General features: G+C 41.7%; 1 long non-coding RNA gene across 3 annotated transcripts in view; it reads left to right on the top strand.

Annotated features, from left to right (window-relative positions):
• The first annotated feature begins 11,855 nt into the window (after nt 1-11,855).
• The window catches only part of LOC123288210 (uncharacterized), a 76,800-nt gene continuing 71,142 nt past the window's right edge, over nt 11,856-17,513 (top strand). For all 3 annotated transcript variants that reach the window (XR_011506576.1, XR_011506575.1, XR_006531826.2), the window contains exon 1: nt 11,856-12,244. This is a non-coding gene — a long non-coding RNA (uncharacterized lncRNA). The remainder of the gene's footprint in view (nt 12,245-17,513) is intronic.

The following is a 17,513-nucleotide window of genomic DNA, read 5'->3' as shown; positions in this document are numbered from 1 at the left end:
GATTAGGAAAGTCCTGAAGAGGTCAGGGTGGATGTGGCAGGAAGAAAGGGTCATTGTGCAAAGGTCATAACATTATTTTAGGAAGGCCAGCCTAGCACTACGTCCAAAATGGACTAGAGAGGCAGGTGATGTTCGTGGCGAACTGGCAAGTTCACTGAAACATGTGAACGACTTTCTGCCAGCTCTTGCAGCACTTCTGACCACGTCTGTATTGGTCATTTGTCTCTACCCTCAGAACCACTTCTGCACTTCCCCTGCTCTAGCCTGTATATATTTGGAGACTGGATTTCTTGCCAACTGGCTTCCTGGTGGGATCAGCCAATGGGAGTCTAGAAGACTTGAAAGTAGGAGGAGGAGGGAAGCTAAGATGTTTATCTTTTCCTCTCCCTGCCCAAGGTGGCATCTTAGGCAGTGATATTTCTCCTGGAGACTCCAGGTCCATCAGGCAACTCTGTCTTCTGTGCTCCCACTTCCTAGTAGGCAGGCCCTGCAGAGCTCCCACCTCTGGCCAGCAGCTCCAGCTCTGGGCTTTGGTAAGACCTCCTCCCTCTGTGGTCCACCCAGCCTCACAATGGGAGAAGCTTTCAGAAGCAATCTCTGGGTTGCAATACCCTCTCCTCTTTGGCTTCTCGGTTTTACCGTCACTTGGGTAACAATACCAGTTTCCTGTACTGTATTCCCTCTCTTGAAAGACCAAAAGTGGTTTATACTTCCCAACTAGACCTTAACTGACATAGCATCTAAATCAAAGTATATCTCAGATTATTTTTGTATGATTATATGGGTTTCTAAATCTTGGAAAAATATACAAATGAAAACTACATAATGATTGATCTCCCAGTGAAGAGTTGAGAGAAACTGGGGTCAGAATTCTCCAAGCAAAAAATATCATAAATCCATTATTAATCTGTGAATGTAGTGGTACCTAAGAGCATGTCACATTTAATTTAGCATTTGCTTGGGTGATCTAGAAAGGTGAATAAAAATGCAGAAATTAATTCCACAGACGTAATTGGGAGATGTTGCAAATACGCAAAAGGATGGCAAAATGATCCGAAAGAAAACCACCAAAAACTGGCAGCTACAGAAACATGGGCAGGATATGGTGGTGAGACTCTTAAAAATGCATAGCTGGATCAAGATAAAAAAAATGAGATACTGCCTGAAAAGTGTACATTTGTATACGTAAGAGAGAGTAATCAAAAACACAGATATTCCATGGATAGGAAAGAAAATAAGAAATTAATAAAGCTGAAGAAGACCGAGGAGTGACAGTGTGACTTAGATGTAATTTTGAAATATGATGGAAGAAAACAGCCTCATTATTTTTAGTAACTATAGACACCCTATGGTTTTTTTTTTAAAAAAGATTTTATTTTTTCCTTCTTCTCCCCAAAGTCCCCGGGTACATAGTTGTATATTCTTCGTTGTGGGTCCTTCTAGTTGTGCCATGTGGGATGCCGCCTCAGCGTGGTTTGATGAGCAGTGCCGTGTCCACGCCCAGGATTCGAACCAACGAAACACTGGGCCGCCTGCCCCGGAGCGCGCAATGGTTTTTTTTTTTAAACAAACAAAAAAAAGGATATTCTCTCTCTCTCCACTTCCATCACTCCCCCTAATTTATACAATATTGATTGGTCCATGCCTGCTATGCCTTATCCAATTTTGTGTACCTCAATACAAAAATGAGAAAAATATCAAGAATGCAAGAACTCTGGGAAATAAACTCTGAAAGATAATGAGCTGGAGGATATGGATGATAAGGGAAGTTAAAAGAGCCAGATTGGCTGAACAATCATATTTCTAGCACATACCCATAGAAAATCAGGCATATTATGTGGGACAAACAAATTCCAATTAGAGAATAGATTTCAATGTTGACCTAATTATTTAATATCCAGTTTTCGTTTTTATGGAGTGAATCCAGGCAAGTAAAATTACTTCTTGTGGACAAAATTACTCTTTCTAATAAGGAAAATTACTTCCTTTTTCTCCATGAAGTCCCAGATGGTCCGAAAAGAAAAACCCAGTATACTATTTTTCGTTCAGTTTGAACCTTAAATATCACTTCTATAAGGAAAATATTGACTTCAAGGGGTCCAGATAGTATGTTTCTATGGTCAAGAAAGGGTTTCTTCTAGGGAAACCAGAATTCAAAATAAGGCCAAGAACTCTCCACTCTGAAAGGACACAGCCAGCACAATGTAGCAGTCACCAGGAAAATCACTTGCTCCTAAGTAAATTATTAGGTGAAAGTCGAGCAAAGGATTAAAAGGCAAACCCTCACAGCTCAGCGTTAAGCTGGCTGTTATACTCTAAGTATTTATGAGAATCCATTTTAGAATTTAGAAGGGGGTGGGAGAGAAGCAACTCCAGTCAACTGTAATATAGTAAGGGTCTGTCACATGATCTAATTACAGAAATGAAAGCAACCCAGGAATTATGTGGTCTGTTCAAGCCTGCGGGGAGTACGAACAAAGAATATAATTATACATCAAGCCTGTTGATTAAACAATTACTATTTAAAGCAGATATAGATTTAAAATTAATTTGCTTCTGCATTCTGAGGATTTGAAGACTGAGATAAACAGTGTTTGAAGTTTAATTATCCATGTGTAAGATGAAGAGGTTCATTTCAATTGGGCTAGCACTGCAGAGCATTTTGGAGGGTGTAGAAGGAAGAATTTAACTGGGCTGCAAGTCTCGGCACTGCCGAAATGTGTGATTAAAGTGAGCAAGGATGCTCGCTCAGCCTAATCCCCACGGAGTGTGGTAATATCAGGGGAGAGGTTGTGCAATTGCAAATTAATATTTAAATGAACACTGGTTTGAAGTTTACCTGCAGGGGGAAACACGCTATCTCCAAAAGAACAGAAGAAGGCTAGCCAAAGAGTTCCAGACTCCACAGCGTGAGATCTGGGGAGTGGAGACCTTCACGCATGTTTGAGCAAATAGGACATCTACCTGCCAGCTCCTTTGAATGGAGTGATTCTTATCGGAGGCCACGTGTGCAGTGTCCCAGGGCAGAACTGCAGGGCTCAGGGGTGGGCGGGGTGAAAGGGTGAATTGGAGCTGGAGTGCAAGACAATAAACAGAGACTAGAAAACTCAAAAGGTAAAAATTGACTGTTGTGATGCATGGAATTGTGTCTGCATTCACATTTTGACTTCAAAATGCCTGGGAACGGAATTTCCAGACATCAGACCCAACTCAGTGGCTACCCTGGGGGAGGTGTGCTCAGTGACCAGCCATGCTCAAAGGCCTGGGAGCAGGAGGGCGCTGCATAGTGTGGTGGTTAAGAGACTGGGCTGTAGAATGGGACGAGCTTGAGTTTAAAGGCCACTCTGCCACTTTCTAATTTTGTGAACTTTGCAAAGCATTTGGCTCCCTGAATTCCTTCCATTTTATGGGCAAAATGGCTTTTATTCTTTCCTCATTGGGCGGCTGTAAATATTAAATATAGTAGTGAGGGAAAAACTAAGAGTGTCTTCTCCCTTCTTAAAACCCCCAGGAGCTCCCCATAGCTTTCTGGTTCAAGCTGAATCTCTTTAACATGGCCTGCAAGGCCTGGCAATGGAGTGACCCCACCCACCTCAAGCCACTTCTCCTGCTTTCCCCTCCCCAACCTTCTCTCCACTCCAACCACACTGGCCTTTTCTCAGTGCTCCATTCTCTCCTGCCTCAAGACCTACCCACTTGCTTTTGCCTCTGCCTTGGAACACGTTCCCTTCCCCTTTTCAACCAGTTAACATCTATTCATTCTGCAGATCTCACCTCACGTGTTCTTGGGTGGTAGTTAGAAGCTCAGGCTCGGAAGAGAGCTTGGAAGGTTCAAAACTTCATGACTTATTCTCTGTGCAACTTTTTCACATCTAAGAGTCAACTTCCTTCTTCATGCAAAACTGGCCTGAATACTCGTGCCTGCATCACACGGTTGATGTAGGGGGTCATGTGAGTTAGCACATGTGACAGTCTTGGCACAAAACCTGGAATACAGCTCTACACACAGCTCTATAGAGAGCACTGGAAAACTGCTCTTGTCAGAGTCCCCAAAGGCCTCCCTTCCATATCACTTTTCACGGTTGCCGTTTTATGTTTGTGTGATTATTTCAATATGCTCGTCTCTCCACTAGAATGGAAGCTCCACAGGGGCAGGAGTCGGCCAGTGTTTAGTCCACATTGTAGATTCAGTTCCTGGCAGAAGAGACACTCAAATATTCACTGAGAAAGAAACAAATGAAAATGCTGAGCTTAGTGCCTGGCACATAGTAGAGCCTCAATAAATAATAGCTTTTAAATAATAGCCCACCGATAATGCCAATTGATAAGTGAAAAAATTAATATTCTCTTTGACCAGTGTTCTCAACTGGGAATTATTTTGTCCCCTAGGGATGTTTGGCAATGTCTGGACAGGGTACAGAAAGGGGTGGAGGGTGCTACTGGCATCTAGTGGATAGAGGCCAGGGAGGCTGCTAACATCCTACAATGCACAGGGCAGCCCTCCCCCAACACGAAATTATCCAGCACAGAATGTGAATAGTGCCGAGGTTGAGAAACCCTGAATTTTGCCTTCTGTCATTTTTTCCTCATGACTTAATTCACCATTTGAGTTATAACAGGCAAATCCAGCTTAAAGTAATCATTCCTGCCTTTTATCCTGTCCATTCCTGTAGGTACAAGGCCATCTTTGCCTCTCTCTCTCTGTCCCCCAAACTCTGTTGTCCTAGCTGGATAGTCTTATTCCTCTTCATCCCTGGGCCAGGTGTAAGGTTGAAATGTGGGAATGTGGGTGAGGCTGAAGAAAAGCTCACACTCCCAAACATCTCCTACTTTGTTCATTCTTCTGCATCATACATGCATTCCCATTTCAGCAGAGATTTCAACAGAAGTCAAAGGTGAGCACCACTGCTTGGCTTTCAGGACAGAGCTCTGTTTCAAATATGATGGCTCAAAAAAGTTCATGTAGCAAAAAAATAGGGCAGAGGCCAACTCATATAATCTTTCATGTCTAATACAGAAGTCACTCTAAGTTGCAAGAGAATTTACTCCAACAATAAACGCTGTGCTCAAAAAATTATCAAATGTAAATTTGATAATTTACAGGGATAAATTATAGGATCTGAGAAAAAGTAGGGTAGTGGAACAAAATTATGAAGTGGCAATCCGGATAATGTCAAATGCACCAATAGACACAAATGCTGGAGGTTAATATACATTTTAAAATTTAATATTTAGTCAACTGCATAAATGACAGTTTCACAATGGTTAAAAATATGTCAGGCAGAAATTACAAGTGTTGGCAAGGATGTGGAGAAATTGGTGCTCTTGTGCATTGTTGACTGGAAGGCACAATGGTTCAGCCACTGTGGAAAATAGTCAGTTCCTCAAAAAGTTAATCACAGAATCACTATATAACCAGCAATTCCACTCCTAGGTATATGCCCAAAGAATTGAGAACAGATAAACAAGAACGTGTAGACACATATTCACAGTAGCACTATTCACAAGAGCCAAAATGTTAAAGCAGGCTGAATGTCCATCAATGGATGAATGGATAAACAAATTGTGGTATATCTATACAATGGACTATTATTCAGCCATAAAAAGGAAACAGTACTAAGACATGCTAAAGTATGGGTAAACCTTTAAAAACAACATGCTAGGTGAAAAACGTCATGTATTATATGATTTTATTTATATAAAACATCCAGAATAGATAAATCCATAGAGACAAAATACAGATTAGTGGTTACTAAGGGTTGGGGGAAGGGAAATGCAGAAAAACTGCTTAATGGATGAGAAATTTTACCCATTGATACAGATTATCATCTCATTTAGATTAAAATGGAATGTTTTGGAACTAGATAGATGTGATGATTGCACAACACTGTAAATGTACTAAATGCCACTGGATTGTTCACTTTAAAATGGTTGATTTTCTGTTATATAAATTTCATCACAATAAATTATTTTTTAAAGCAAGCAAAATCACACAAAATGACAAACACTGAAAGAGAGAATACCTCAACATGGAAATAAACGCATTATTTATTTCCTGAGCAAAATAATGCCTGAGTGATTATAAGTGATTTATTTTTTGCAGTCTTAATATAACTTTATTTTTTTTAAAGTAATACATATTGGGTATAAAATGTTAATTTACCTTTGCAATTAAACACACACACACACAAGATCCTGCGCATTAAGTAAGATAAACCAACGCAGTTGAACGTTTATTTCTGTGAAGGCTTTTATTCTAAGCTTATTTCTTTCTATGGGCAGAGGCAAGGCTGGGGGACCAAGAGTTTCCAGGAAAGCAGCTAAGTCTTTGACTTTTTGGATCAGGCCTCTCTTCTACCCTTCGGTCCATCCCAGACCAATGTGTCTGGCCCTTAGCAGGCTGGCAAAGCCTGATCTCCATGGGACAGAGTTGGAGAGGGCCTCCTTCACCACATCTGTGCCACCAACTCTCCATGAAAGACACCGGAATTTCCACTCCTCTCACCTGCACAGCCTCTTCCCTGCCCACAGCAAAAGTTCTCCATTAACCATTATACTATTAAGCTCTGGGAGGCAAATGGAGGCCTAGTGCCCTTGACTTCATGAAAAAGACATTATTTCCAAAAGATTTACAAAAGATGATACAACCGAATGTCTCACCTTCCCTTCTTCTAAACCTTCTGAGCATGAACATGAATAAAATGAAAAAGAAACAAAAAGAGGAGCATAAATTGGGTGTGTGGCCCAGTGCAGCATGAATATGTTGCCAGTGAATCAACAATTGTCAAGGCCCCATGCTGTACCCAGCACTTTCTGGTGCTGGGGTGGTACTGTCTCTAAGAAACGACTCCAGAACATCATCCTGATCCACAAATCCAGAGGTTTCGGTTTTGAATATTCACTCTTACCTTAACCTATTAGTGGCCTCTCTCTCAATCCAACTTCATCATCAAAACTTCAGTTCCAATATCCCTCCTCTTCTAATAGTCGCTCTACTCTTGCAGCAAGACTGCCCTGAATGAGTCACCTCTTCTTGATTAAAAAGATCAGATAATAAAGATATGTAAGTATCCTAAAGAGATTTGCTCCCTGGAGAACCCAGTAGGACCAAAAGAGCACCCAAAACCTGGTAAAGGAAATAAAAATAGGTAACTGTCAGAATCATGAATGTTGAGAAATAAGGCTAGTGGATTTGCCAAGTATGGACTTGCCTCCTGGCATGGGAAGTCTATCCCATAGCTGGTGAGAGGAACTGATTCCTCTCCATTTCCCCAGAGAACTTAACATTAATGGTTTCCCCAAAGACAGTTGCTTGAGGAAACATGACAACAAGCAGTTAGATAGGAGAAGCCTAGCCAGCTGGCCTTGCCTCTGTGTCTTGCTGTACATGATGCGCAGGCACACAGAACCCACAGCCGGGTCCCACAGAGTAACACAATCCAGAGGAGAGGAGAGACAAACATTTAGTCAAATGCTCAACGTTCTCTTGTTCTGTCATGACATACAGACATGAGATATCAATAGAAGCCTAAAAAGGAATTAAATTATGATCGTCTTATACCAAGCAAATCACTTCAGTTTTCTTCACATTATATTTCTTATGTCTCAACTCAAAAGTTGCCCTGGTCAAGACTTTGGAGCTCAGTTGCCTAGAATGGGGCCTGATTTCACTCTGGACTGTACGGAACTGGCTATGGGGTCCAAAGGAAGGCTCTGAAGAGGTGGAATTTCATGTCTTCAAAAAGATACATTTCCATATAAACCAAAGTGGCCACCAGATGTGAGACACTCATACCCCACTCTCTGAGAAAATGGAAAAGTCAAGACGCCCTCATGATCAATCTGTACCATTGAATTTCTCCTGGGACACTCTGTCCTGCCTGTAAATATTATCAAATTCAATTCTAGGTGGCTTATGAAACAAGGCAAATGGTCAGGATTTATTCAGGCCAACATCTGGAAGCATGCATGCTCTACACAGTTAACCCTGTGAAAGAGACAAGTCATACTCTGGGTCTTTCCTCAATCCGTTCCTCCTCTACCAGCCTAAAAACCTTCACAGCACAGGGTGTCTTTAAGATGCCTTAAGATAACATCATAAAATTGTACAATGACTGGCAACCATCATCTCTCAAATTTGCCAGACTTGGGTATTTTTTTTTAGAGCAGAAAGCATCCAATGGCCGTGAATACTTCATTTAGTGCTTCTTTTTCTAACGCATTGCAAGAAGTTCATTCTTCAGCACCAGCCTCTGACAAGGACTCCATCTCAAGCTCTCATCCAACTTCTGGAGAAATTTCACTCCAAATCTTCTATTAAGCTTTTCCCAAATGCTCAGTGTTTGTAGAGTACTTTGCAATAATTTAGTAGCCTTCTCCCAAGCCACCACTTAAAGAAAGGAGATTCTCCTCTCATTATCAACCCTTCCTTCACAGAAGGAGACCCTGAAGACTCTATGGAGGTTTACAGCTAGTTGGCAAGATCTTTTTGGAGTCATAAACGAAGTACAAGTCTAGACTTTCAGATCTCCACCCCAGGGCTCGTCCCACAGACACTAAGGGGCAGCTGACCTCACTGGTAAGGGGACTAGGGACTGAGATGTCTTCCCTTTTGATACTATACTGAAGTATTTTAAGGTTTTCCTTCTCAGGAAAAAGTAACGTATTAGTTAGCTAACATACTAGTTAACTTTCATGTTATCGGGACAATCTGGTGTCACCCACTAAGAGAACAGCTCCTGAAACAACCAGACTCAGGACAGGTAAGTTTGAATAACTAGGCTCAAAAGTAAGAGGAGAATGATCCACAGTAGGGGGTAATCTAGGACTAGAATACATGAAATAATAAAGGGGGTAGTATTGGGGGTGGGAGAAGGAGGATGAGGGCATCAGACACATGGCTGGTTTTATATGGAGCAGGAGGAACAGAGGAATTGAAAACCAGACTTGGCTGGATTGAAAAAGCTGCCTGGGGCCAGCACTGCCTTTACTAGTATACAAGGAGGAGACACCAGCGGCAGGGTAATGTGACTGGTTTGCAGGTCACGTCTTGGATGCCCTGCCTTCATTGGCATCACTCCTAATGGAACAATAAGCTCTCAAAGAGCTGTGAGATTGGGTTGAGTGTCAGGAGCAGAGCAGGAGCGGGGGAAGGATGTAGGAAAGGGTCAGAAGTTCTCCAGGTTGGGAGAAGTGGTGTGTGTCAGAGGCCCTGGGATTTCCCATTGGGTGACCACGCCTGGGCCCATCTCCTGTGGCCGAATATGGATAAGTGGCTCTCTGAGCCCATCTAGGATCTCTGATCTCCTATGGAAAGAGAACATGTGAGAAACAGCTGGCAACCTCAGATGGCCCTATCCTGATTCTGGTGTGAGAAGTGTGTTTATCAACTTCAGAACGCTCTTCCCATTTCTCATCCTCTCTCCCCACATCTCCTCTATGCTCCCTCTAGGACTGCCAAGACAAAATTTTTAGAAGATATGGTTTATCGCTTTGATAAAATATAATTATTAAGTGGTACATTGATATCTTATCTAAAAAATTAAAAATAAATTTAAATATTCAAAGTTGTCTATGGGTTCCCCTCCACATACAAACACTCTTCACTCGTTAGCTTCACAGCTTCCCATGGTCTCATCCTTACTTCCTTGGAAACCCAAACCTTCATGCTGACCTCTGGCTGCTTTAGCTTCTGGCAGGATCCACACACAACGGATAAGGCATGATGTTCCTGATCTTTTCTGACAACCTCTCCTGGTAATCTTTTCTACCATCAAAACTTACCTGTCTGATGTTCCATTCCCTGGGGGTTCGCTCAGTGCATTGATTCTGATAAACTAACCCACAACAACAGAAAACAGTTGCTTTATGGTTTGTTGAGAGAACCAACTGAGAAAAATCAAGATACACAAGTGAAGTGTTAATATTGTTATTATAGCGCATTAATACTCACAAGTAATAAACTGACCTTTTAGTAGAGACTCTGAGAACTTTCATCTAATTGAGTGGTTCTGTTCGGGGGGGGGGGTGGTTCCCGGCATCAGGGCAGGTTGGCATGGGAGAGGAGAAGAGAGGGAAAGGCTGCAGATTGTGGCTCTCCTGCACTCACATTTTATAAGCCAGCTGCCCACTCCTCTTGTGCTGGCTGACCATCCTATGGCCAGCCCACATTTTGCTTTATTCAACTGAATCTGGAAAAACTTAGTTCGATCTATAGTTAATAAAACAAACTGTTTCAAGGGCACAAGGGCAATAATGTACAGTTAGTTCCCAATTATGGAAAATAGCATGCCATAGGGCCAAATATCTTTTCAAACCTTCTGCAGTTGGCAAAGAACCATTATTTGGGGACTCATTCCCCTAGACAGGGGCAGAATTGCTTTCATTCAGTGGAGTTGGATCTGTCACTTTCTGGCTCTGTGATACGGGACAAGTTGTTCAGCCTCTCTCAGCATCAGGTGCCTTATCTATAAAATGGGGATAAGTATGCCTATCTCACCAGGTTGGAGGATTCAATCTAATAGTTATGTAATATCTGTGAACCACATAACTCAAAGCTTGCTATATTGTAAACAAATGAAATAGTAGCAACCACAACAGTTATTCCCAGGCATTCTGAGAGTGGAAATATTCAGCCTTCAAAAGGTACTCAAAGGTAGCTGTGTGGTCTACATATTAGTCGAGAGGCTTGGAAACCATTTGGGTTTGAGAATTTCACATTACCCTTTGAGACAGCTGACAAACCCGCGAAGTGTCTCAACCTCAGGGCAGGAATTTCTGCCCTAGAGATAGATGTCACCTATCTCTGGAAGCTCCGGAGACAGACCAGAGGGCCTGGCCACCCCTGCGAGACTTCTCCCTCCCACCAAGCCAAGGGCATACCCATTGCCTGTCCTCTTCCTGACCTCTCCCTCTTCTACCCACCCACTCCCCGCTACCCTCTGGATGGTGGGCCCCTGAGACAGCCTGCCTAATCTCAGCTCCAGGAGCACTCTTTGCTTTCAAAATGACTTGCCCAGCTTAATCAGTAACCAGCAGCCCTCCTCGGCCGGTTAGTCACCTGCCCTGACACGAGTTCCTTCTCCTGCCAGCCGGCAGATGTGACTTTTAGCAAGATTCAATTCCAAGCCTGTGCCCTTCTGCCAATGACAGCCTCCCTCTCTGAAGGTTACCTGTCATCTGGCATTCCTGCTCATGAATGCAAAGTAAAGCGGGTGCATGCCCTGACCTTGGAGATGCACACCATTCTCTATACGAGTTCTAAAACAGAACATTTGACATTTGCCGTCTTGTTTGTGTCAGGACTGAGAAAATGAAGCCCCACATGGCTGGATACCCTCTTAGGTTCAGGGATGTGGTTTATGAATGGCACTTGTCAACTAAAGCTTGCAATGATAATCAGCAGGCATGATGTGGAGAAAATGTTAATGAAATCCTGCCTGACTGCAGGAACACATTAGAATAGAATCAAAGTCATATGTGGGATTTTTTTTTCTCATATACTGTCTTCTCTGCATATATTAACCTTTTGCTAGCTTTAAAAAAACAGCACAAAACTAGGATGATTCACTCATTCAATCATTCTTCAAATATTTATTGAGCACCCATTATATACCAGATCCTGTACCAAGCACTAGGACAAAAAATTGAAGGAGGCATAGATTATTTTAGGCAAATAATCTATTATTCAACATTTTATGCTGAGAACCCAACTTCTCGGTATGTTAAAAACAAAGCAAAAAGATTACAATCATTTCTTCAGAGACCTTTGCTTCCTTTGGAAATAGGGGAAGGGAAGGTCAGGCTCTTAGAGCAAACAGAGTATTAAATTAGCCAGAGCAGGCTGTGGGCTTGTGAACATTTTGCAAAAGAGGAAAGTATGTTGGGTTACGGGAAAGAGACAAGCAAACAATCAGAGTGGATGGCATGACCATGGGCAGTCTTTCAGAAAGAGAGTGCCCAGACTTGCCATTGTTTGTGAAATAGTCTCCAAGCAAGAAGGGCCTACAATGGCCCAGCTGGGCTGGCCCTCCTTGTTCAGTCTCTGTCCTGCTGCCTGACACTACTGATAGTGAAAGCTGGCTGAGCCCTGCTCTGCTGATACCGATGTGAGGCACCATTTAGCAGAAGCTTCCTGATGCAGAGCTTTTAGAGAATTCACGGACTTGCTCTGTCATCTTCATCAAAAGATGTTTCCTTTTGCTGAGTCAGAAGAAGTAAATTGGATCTGGACCAGAAACAAATGGTGAGTCAAATGAAAGACTATAATTGCAGAGCAAACCCCTCTGCTGCTAAGGTTGCCAGGGCGTGATGGGGAGCACTCAGCAAATGCCTGGGGCTGGTTCATTCAGGCAACAAACGGTTATGCTTCCTGCTTCCATGCTTCAAAAACTGTCCTAGGTGCAGAGACAGAGCAGTGACCAGACAGACAAGGTCTCATTCTCATTCTCATGAAGCTTAGATTGCAGTGGAAAGAGACAATACCTGAACTGTATAATTTAAATTATCATAAGGAAAAGGAAAAATAAAAAGGAAAGTTGCGCTAAAGAGTAACTTATGGAAGGCACTTATATTTGTCCACACTTTATTGCAAACAACAGAATCCACTCCAGCTAGTTTAAGCAGAAAGAAATTCTATACAGGGAATGTAGTGATTCTCAATTTTTTTTAAAGGTTGGATGACCAGGCTCTAGGCTGACCTCTCAAGAACCATCCCCAGCCTCTGCACAATCTTTTATAAGAAACTGTGTATTAGGAAGTTGCCACACCCTTGCTGACTGCAGAACATTCTAGCCCCTCATACATTTAAAACAGCTGTTGCTGCTATTGCACAGCCACTGAATCAGAAAGCTGCCTTTTGCTGCTACACATTGTAGCCACAGCTATAACTGCTTGCTCGAGAATCACACCACTTCCACCACAATCCAGGCCAGCAAAATGATGCTCAGTCCCATTAAAACAGAGACACAAAATGGGGGCCCTGCATTTTGCTGGTTGAAACTAAATTGTTTCTAGAATCCAAGCTCCCAGAGAGTCTGGGAAATGTGATTTTTTTAGTTTCGTATTCTTGGCATAGGAAAACAGAGTTTGAATGGATATTAAACTACCTGATCCCCAGTAACTACCACACCACTTTGGAAGGATAATAGGGAACAGCTCTGGGGGAGGTGACATTTAAGCTAAAACCACATGGAGAACTGAGGAAGAAACTTTCCAGGCATAGAGAAAAACAAGAGTCACAACTTCAGGTGTGGTGAGTGTGGGTGACAGGGGCCTTGGAGGAGTCGGAGCCCGATCAAGCAGGGCTTAGGGGATCATGCTCAGGAGTCTGAATTTTATTCATAGTACTTGGAAACCACGGAAAGTTCTATGAAGGGGACTGGCATACTCTGATTTGTGCTTTTAAAAGACAATTCTGGCCTCAAAGTGGAAATTGGATTATAGATGAGCAAGGATGGAGCCAAGGAGACATGACAGAAAATTTTTGAGGATTAGAGATGATGGTGGCTAGCGCCAGGATGTTGACTGCAGATGTGAAGTTGACACGTTCTATGTATGTTTTATTGGGAGAACCACGGGATTTCAAGATGAATTAGATTCGAGAAGTTACAGAAAGCAAAGCATTAAAGATTGCTCCCATGTTTCTGATCTAAACAAGGGTAGATGATATTCTGTTTACTGGGCTAGGGAACAATGGGGGAGACATGTCTACAATTCACCAAGTCCTTGATGTTTAAAAAAAATCAGTTGTATAAACAGGTTGGATGTAGACTCAACCAGAAAGCCTCATGTTTTACTCTCCCAACTGGCCATCGATTTCATTCTTCAGAGTATCTTAAAGTTCTGGTGCAGTGGGTCTCAAACTCTGTGTATGAAAGATTCTGACACAGGTGGAATTCATATTTAGATCTGTATAAAAGTTTACGTGGTAAAAGACATGTGGGAGTTGGTGTCTGATCTCCATAAGAAACAAAAATAATAAAATAGAGTTATTTGAAGGTGAACGGCTGAGCTCTGAAAAGTCATAGATTTAGGACAGTGGCAAGCCAAAGCCCCATGTTGCCATTTTGGCACAGCAAAATAATCCTCAGGTCACCTATTCCCACATCCCTCCCCTCCCCTCTCTATTCATTCCACCATCAAAACACTTGCTATAATTATAAAAGAATGCTTCTTGGATTTTATGAGCTAATACTGAAATGACAAAATGATGTTAAAAGCAAAAATATAGATTATCTCTTTATAAACGCAAGTACTATTAGTGATCAGCCTGGGAGTCAACCAGAAGAACAAACTCAGAAAAACCACTGCTCTAGACTATGCTATAATCTCTTCAACAAATAAATAAGCCAAGAAGAATTTAAAAATCTAAGTGAGAGACCGAAAGGGAGTCCACGCCTGTGTCCTGCCTCTCTTAAGTGATCAGAGCTCTTACAATAGCTCTGTTGCTGGGGCAGAAGCAAATAATCCTTTGCTCTCTCTAAGCATTAAATCTTCCACTTGGCTTTAGCACTCTCAGTGGGCATACTAGTGCAAAGCAGAAAAAGATTTAATTTAATGTTGCTAGGTTTTCACTTTTTTTGTGGTTAATAAAGAGGCAGGTGTAGTCGGCTGTGCTGTTAGGGAAAAAAAGAGAGACGGTTAAAATTGTTTATTTGACCCACTTCAAATCTTGCTAAACCACAGTGTAAGACAACTCATAATTCGTTCCCAGCACCCATACCTCAATAACTTTCAAGGGAAGTGCTTCTGAAAGTATTTCACACTTACACATGAAATCATCCTCCCAATATAGGACACTCTGAGCTCTGTATATAAGAATTTGGGGGCCCTTCTCCTACTCCTCCAAAAATAAAACATGTAAGTATGTAATATCGTAAGCCCAAGAGTAAAGTTGCTAGCTGTCAAATTGACGAGTTGTGGGTGATGGAGATGCATGCCCAATGCTCTCAAGAATTAAAGGTTAAGTCAGTGTAATCTATCATCTGATAAAGAGAAGTTGGTCGGTGTAAAAAGAAAGATTGATTCCTCTAAAGCATTGTGTTTAATAAAATAATTGGTTAGAAACTAAATGGTTGACTGAATTTGGTCCATTTCCTTGTTTTGGAGTCATCAATTTAGGCTTAGTCTCCATCTTTAGTCCAATCTTTGGCTGTGTGGGGATTTTTGTTGAGTGCTTACACCAAACAGTAGGGAGGAGAAAGCAGAAAGAGCATGAGCTACAGTTTGTCATTTTTGTCACCTAATAGGAAAATGGATTTATGTGTAACTTTTCTGTAGGATCTCTTGGTTCTGAGCAGATGGCAGATATTTAACACATGTCTCTGGAATATGTCAATGATTCATGGTGTCCAGCTGGTACAGGCAAATTCTACACTGGGGGCTGTGGTTACCTCTGTCACATACACTCCACTTCTCTCTTATTGATAAAAAGTCATGGTGTCTGAGAGAATGAACTCACTTAAAGAGAGAGACCTGGCTGACTCTGAGTAATCTCAATCCATTTCCCAGAGACTGGCTAAGAAACAGTCATGTGACCCTTGACTCCAGCCAGTGAGAAGAAAAAGAGATTTCTGGGAATGTTCTTGCTTCTTAAGAGAGAGCAATAGGAAGGCGGTGTTTCTTCCTCACTGTATGTGAATAAGGAGACTCGTAGACCCAAATGTTGTTGGCAGTCATTTTGTGAACACAAGGAAAACCAATCTGAGCATGAAGGTGAAGTTTAAGACAGTAGAATGAAGAGGAGAGAAGCTGGCCCTTTGATGACATGTTTTTGAGTCATCGAATCAGTCAACTATGAAGCCCACTCTACTTCTGAATTGCCTGCTATAAGCCCTAATAAATATTCTCGTTGCTTAAGTCAGTTTAAATTTGGTAGACTGTTTCTTGCAAATAATGTGAATGATGTGAAGACTGACATCAGTTGCAAAAAGAGATTTTTTTAAGTATTTAATTATTTAAATATCCAGCTTACCTCTCTTTGAGATGGATAATCAGTAATTAACTTTTATATTGTTTAGATATCCTTAACAGTCTCTTCTCACTGTAAAGCTGATTTTAAGAATTGAAAGTCTACAAAGGCAATGGGAAATCAGGTCTGATGGCATATAGTCCTCTCAGAACTTATGCTCTCATTTATGTAAGTGTTTACAGCAAATCTTATAATTTAAGTGCAATTTTTGGTTCTTGGAACTTGGTTATATTTAGATAAGTCTTTTTTCTTTATACTTTATTTATTCTTGGGAATCTCTAATCAAAATACATACAGAAGTAACTTAAGCCTGGTTGTAAAATGGAAAGAAAAGCCACGCCCACCTGCTCTGTAATTAATTACCCCTTCTTCTGCACACTCACTGAAACATCCCTTCTCTAACTGGGTAGTAGTTGAATATAAGACTGACTGCCCACTTCAGAACAGCATAGCCACTAAAAAGCATGAACTCAAATCTTGACTCTGCTATTTATTAGCTGTGTGCTTTTGGGTGAAATACTTAACCTCTATAAACTTCCATTTATCTCTCGGTAAACAAAGATAATAGTTGTATTTGCCTCATACCATTATTGCGTGGATTATATAAGATAATGCATGTGAAACACTTAGCATAGTGCCTGGCATGTAGAAAGTGCTCATGAAATGTTATTTATATTCACTTTGCGGTGCAAGTAATCGATGGGTTTTACCTGGAGGGATAATTTTGGCATTTTGAAAGTGCAGCTTTCAAATTCTTATATAAAAGAGTGGGGTCCAGAAGAGAGCTGTTTGAGGAGAACAGGCAGAATGGGGCATTCCTCTCCCTCTTAACATTTATCTCCTATCTCCCTCACGTGGAATTAGTCTATATCCCTCTTCTCTCCTCCATCACCATAACACATAAGAATTAACTCTGATTCCTTCACACGGAGCTCCATGAAACAAGTTGTAACACAGAAGGATGATAATATCATGGCTTGATGTAAAAATACTCAAAATTGTCTTTTTTAATTCTAGAGTACAGAGAATAAATAAATAAAAGAAGGAAAGGAGGAAGAAAACCTCAATATAGCCTGCTTATCTTGGCTCTATTCTAAGAAAAATCAAGAAACAAAGAACACTGGCAGGGGTGGAGGGGCTCCACCCCACTCACTGAGTGTGACCTTGAGCAAATCACAGCATTCCAGTAGAGGTCAATGTCTTCATCTGTCAAATGAAGGGTTTGGACGTGAACAGTGTTTTACACCTTGTGTTCCCAGAGGCTGGTCAGGGGCTGTCAGAGTGTGAGTGAGAGGGGAGGGATGGGGAAGGAGAAAGAAACAGGAATATAAAGGACTAGACTTTGGGGTCTCCCCATTTGCTTTAACCAGAGCAGTTTCATGACCACCTGTTTTACCTACTCTGTTGCAACAAAAGATTTGAATGCACACACACAAAAGCTTAACTCGATGCTCTCTAAAGTTTCTTCCAACACTGACTCTCCAAGTTTTCCCTCCACATGGCTTTGATCATCAGTGCTTTCAGCACAGCCCAGTCTTTCCAT

This window comes from Equus asinus, chromosome 10 (assembly GCF_041296235.1).
Source record: "Equus asinus isolate D_3611 breed Donkey chromosome 10, EquAss-T2T_v2, whole genome shotgun sequence".
Classification (NCBI taxonomy): Eukaryota; Metazoa; Chordata; class Mammalia; order Perissodactyla; family Equidae; genus Equus; species Equus asinus.
The sequence above is the reverse complement of the archived record's forward strand: the minus strand, read 5'-3'. Positions and strand labels throughout refer to the sequence as shown.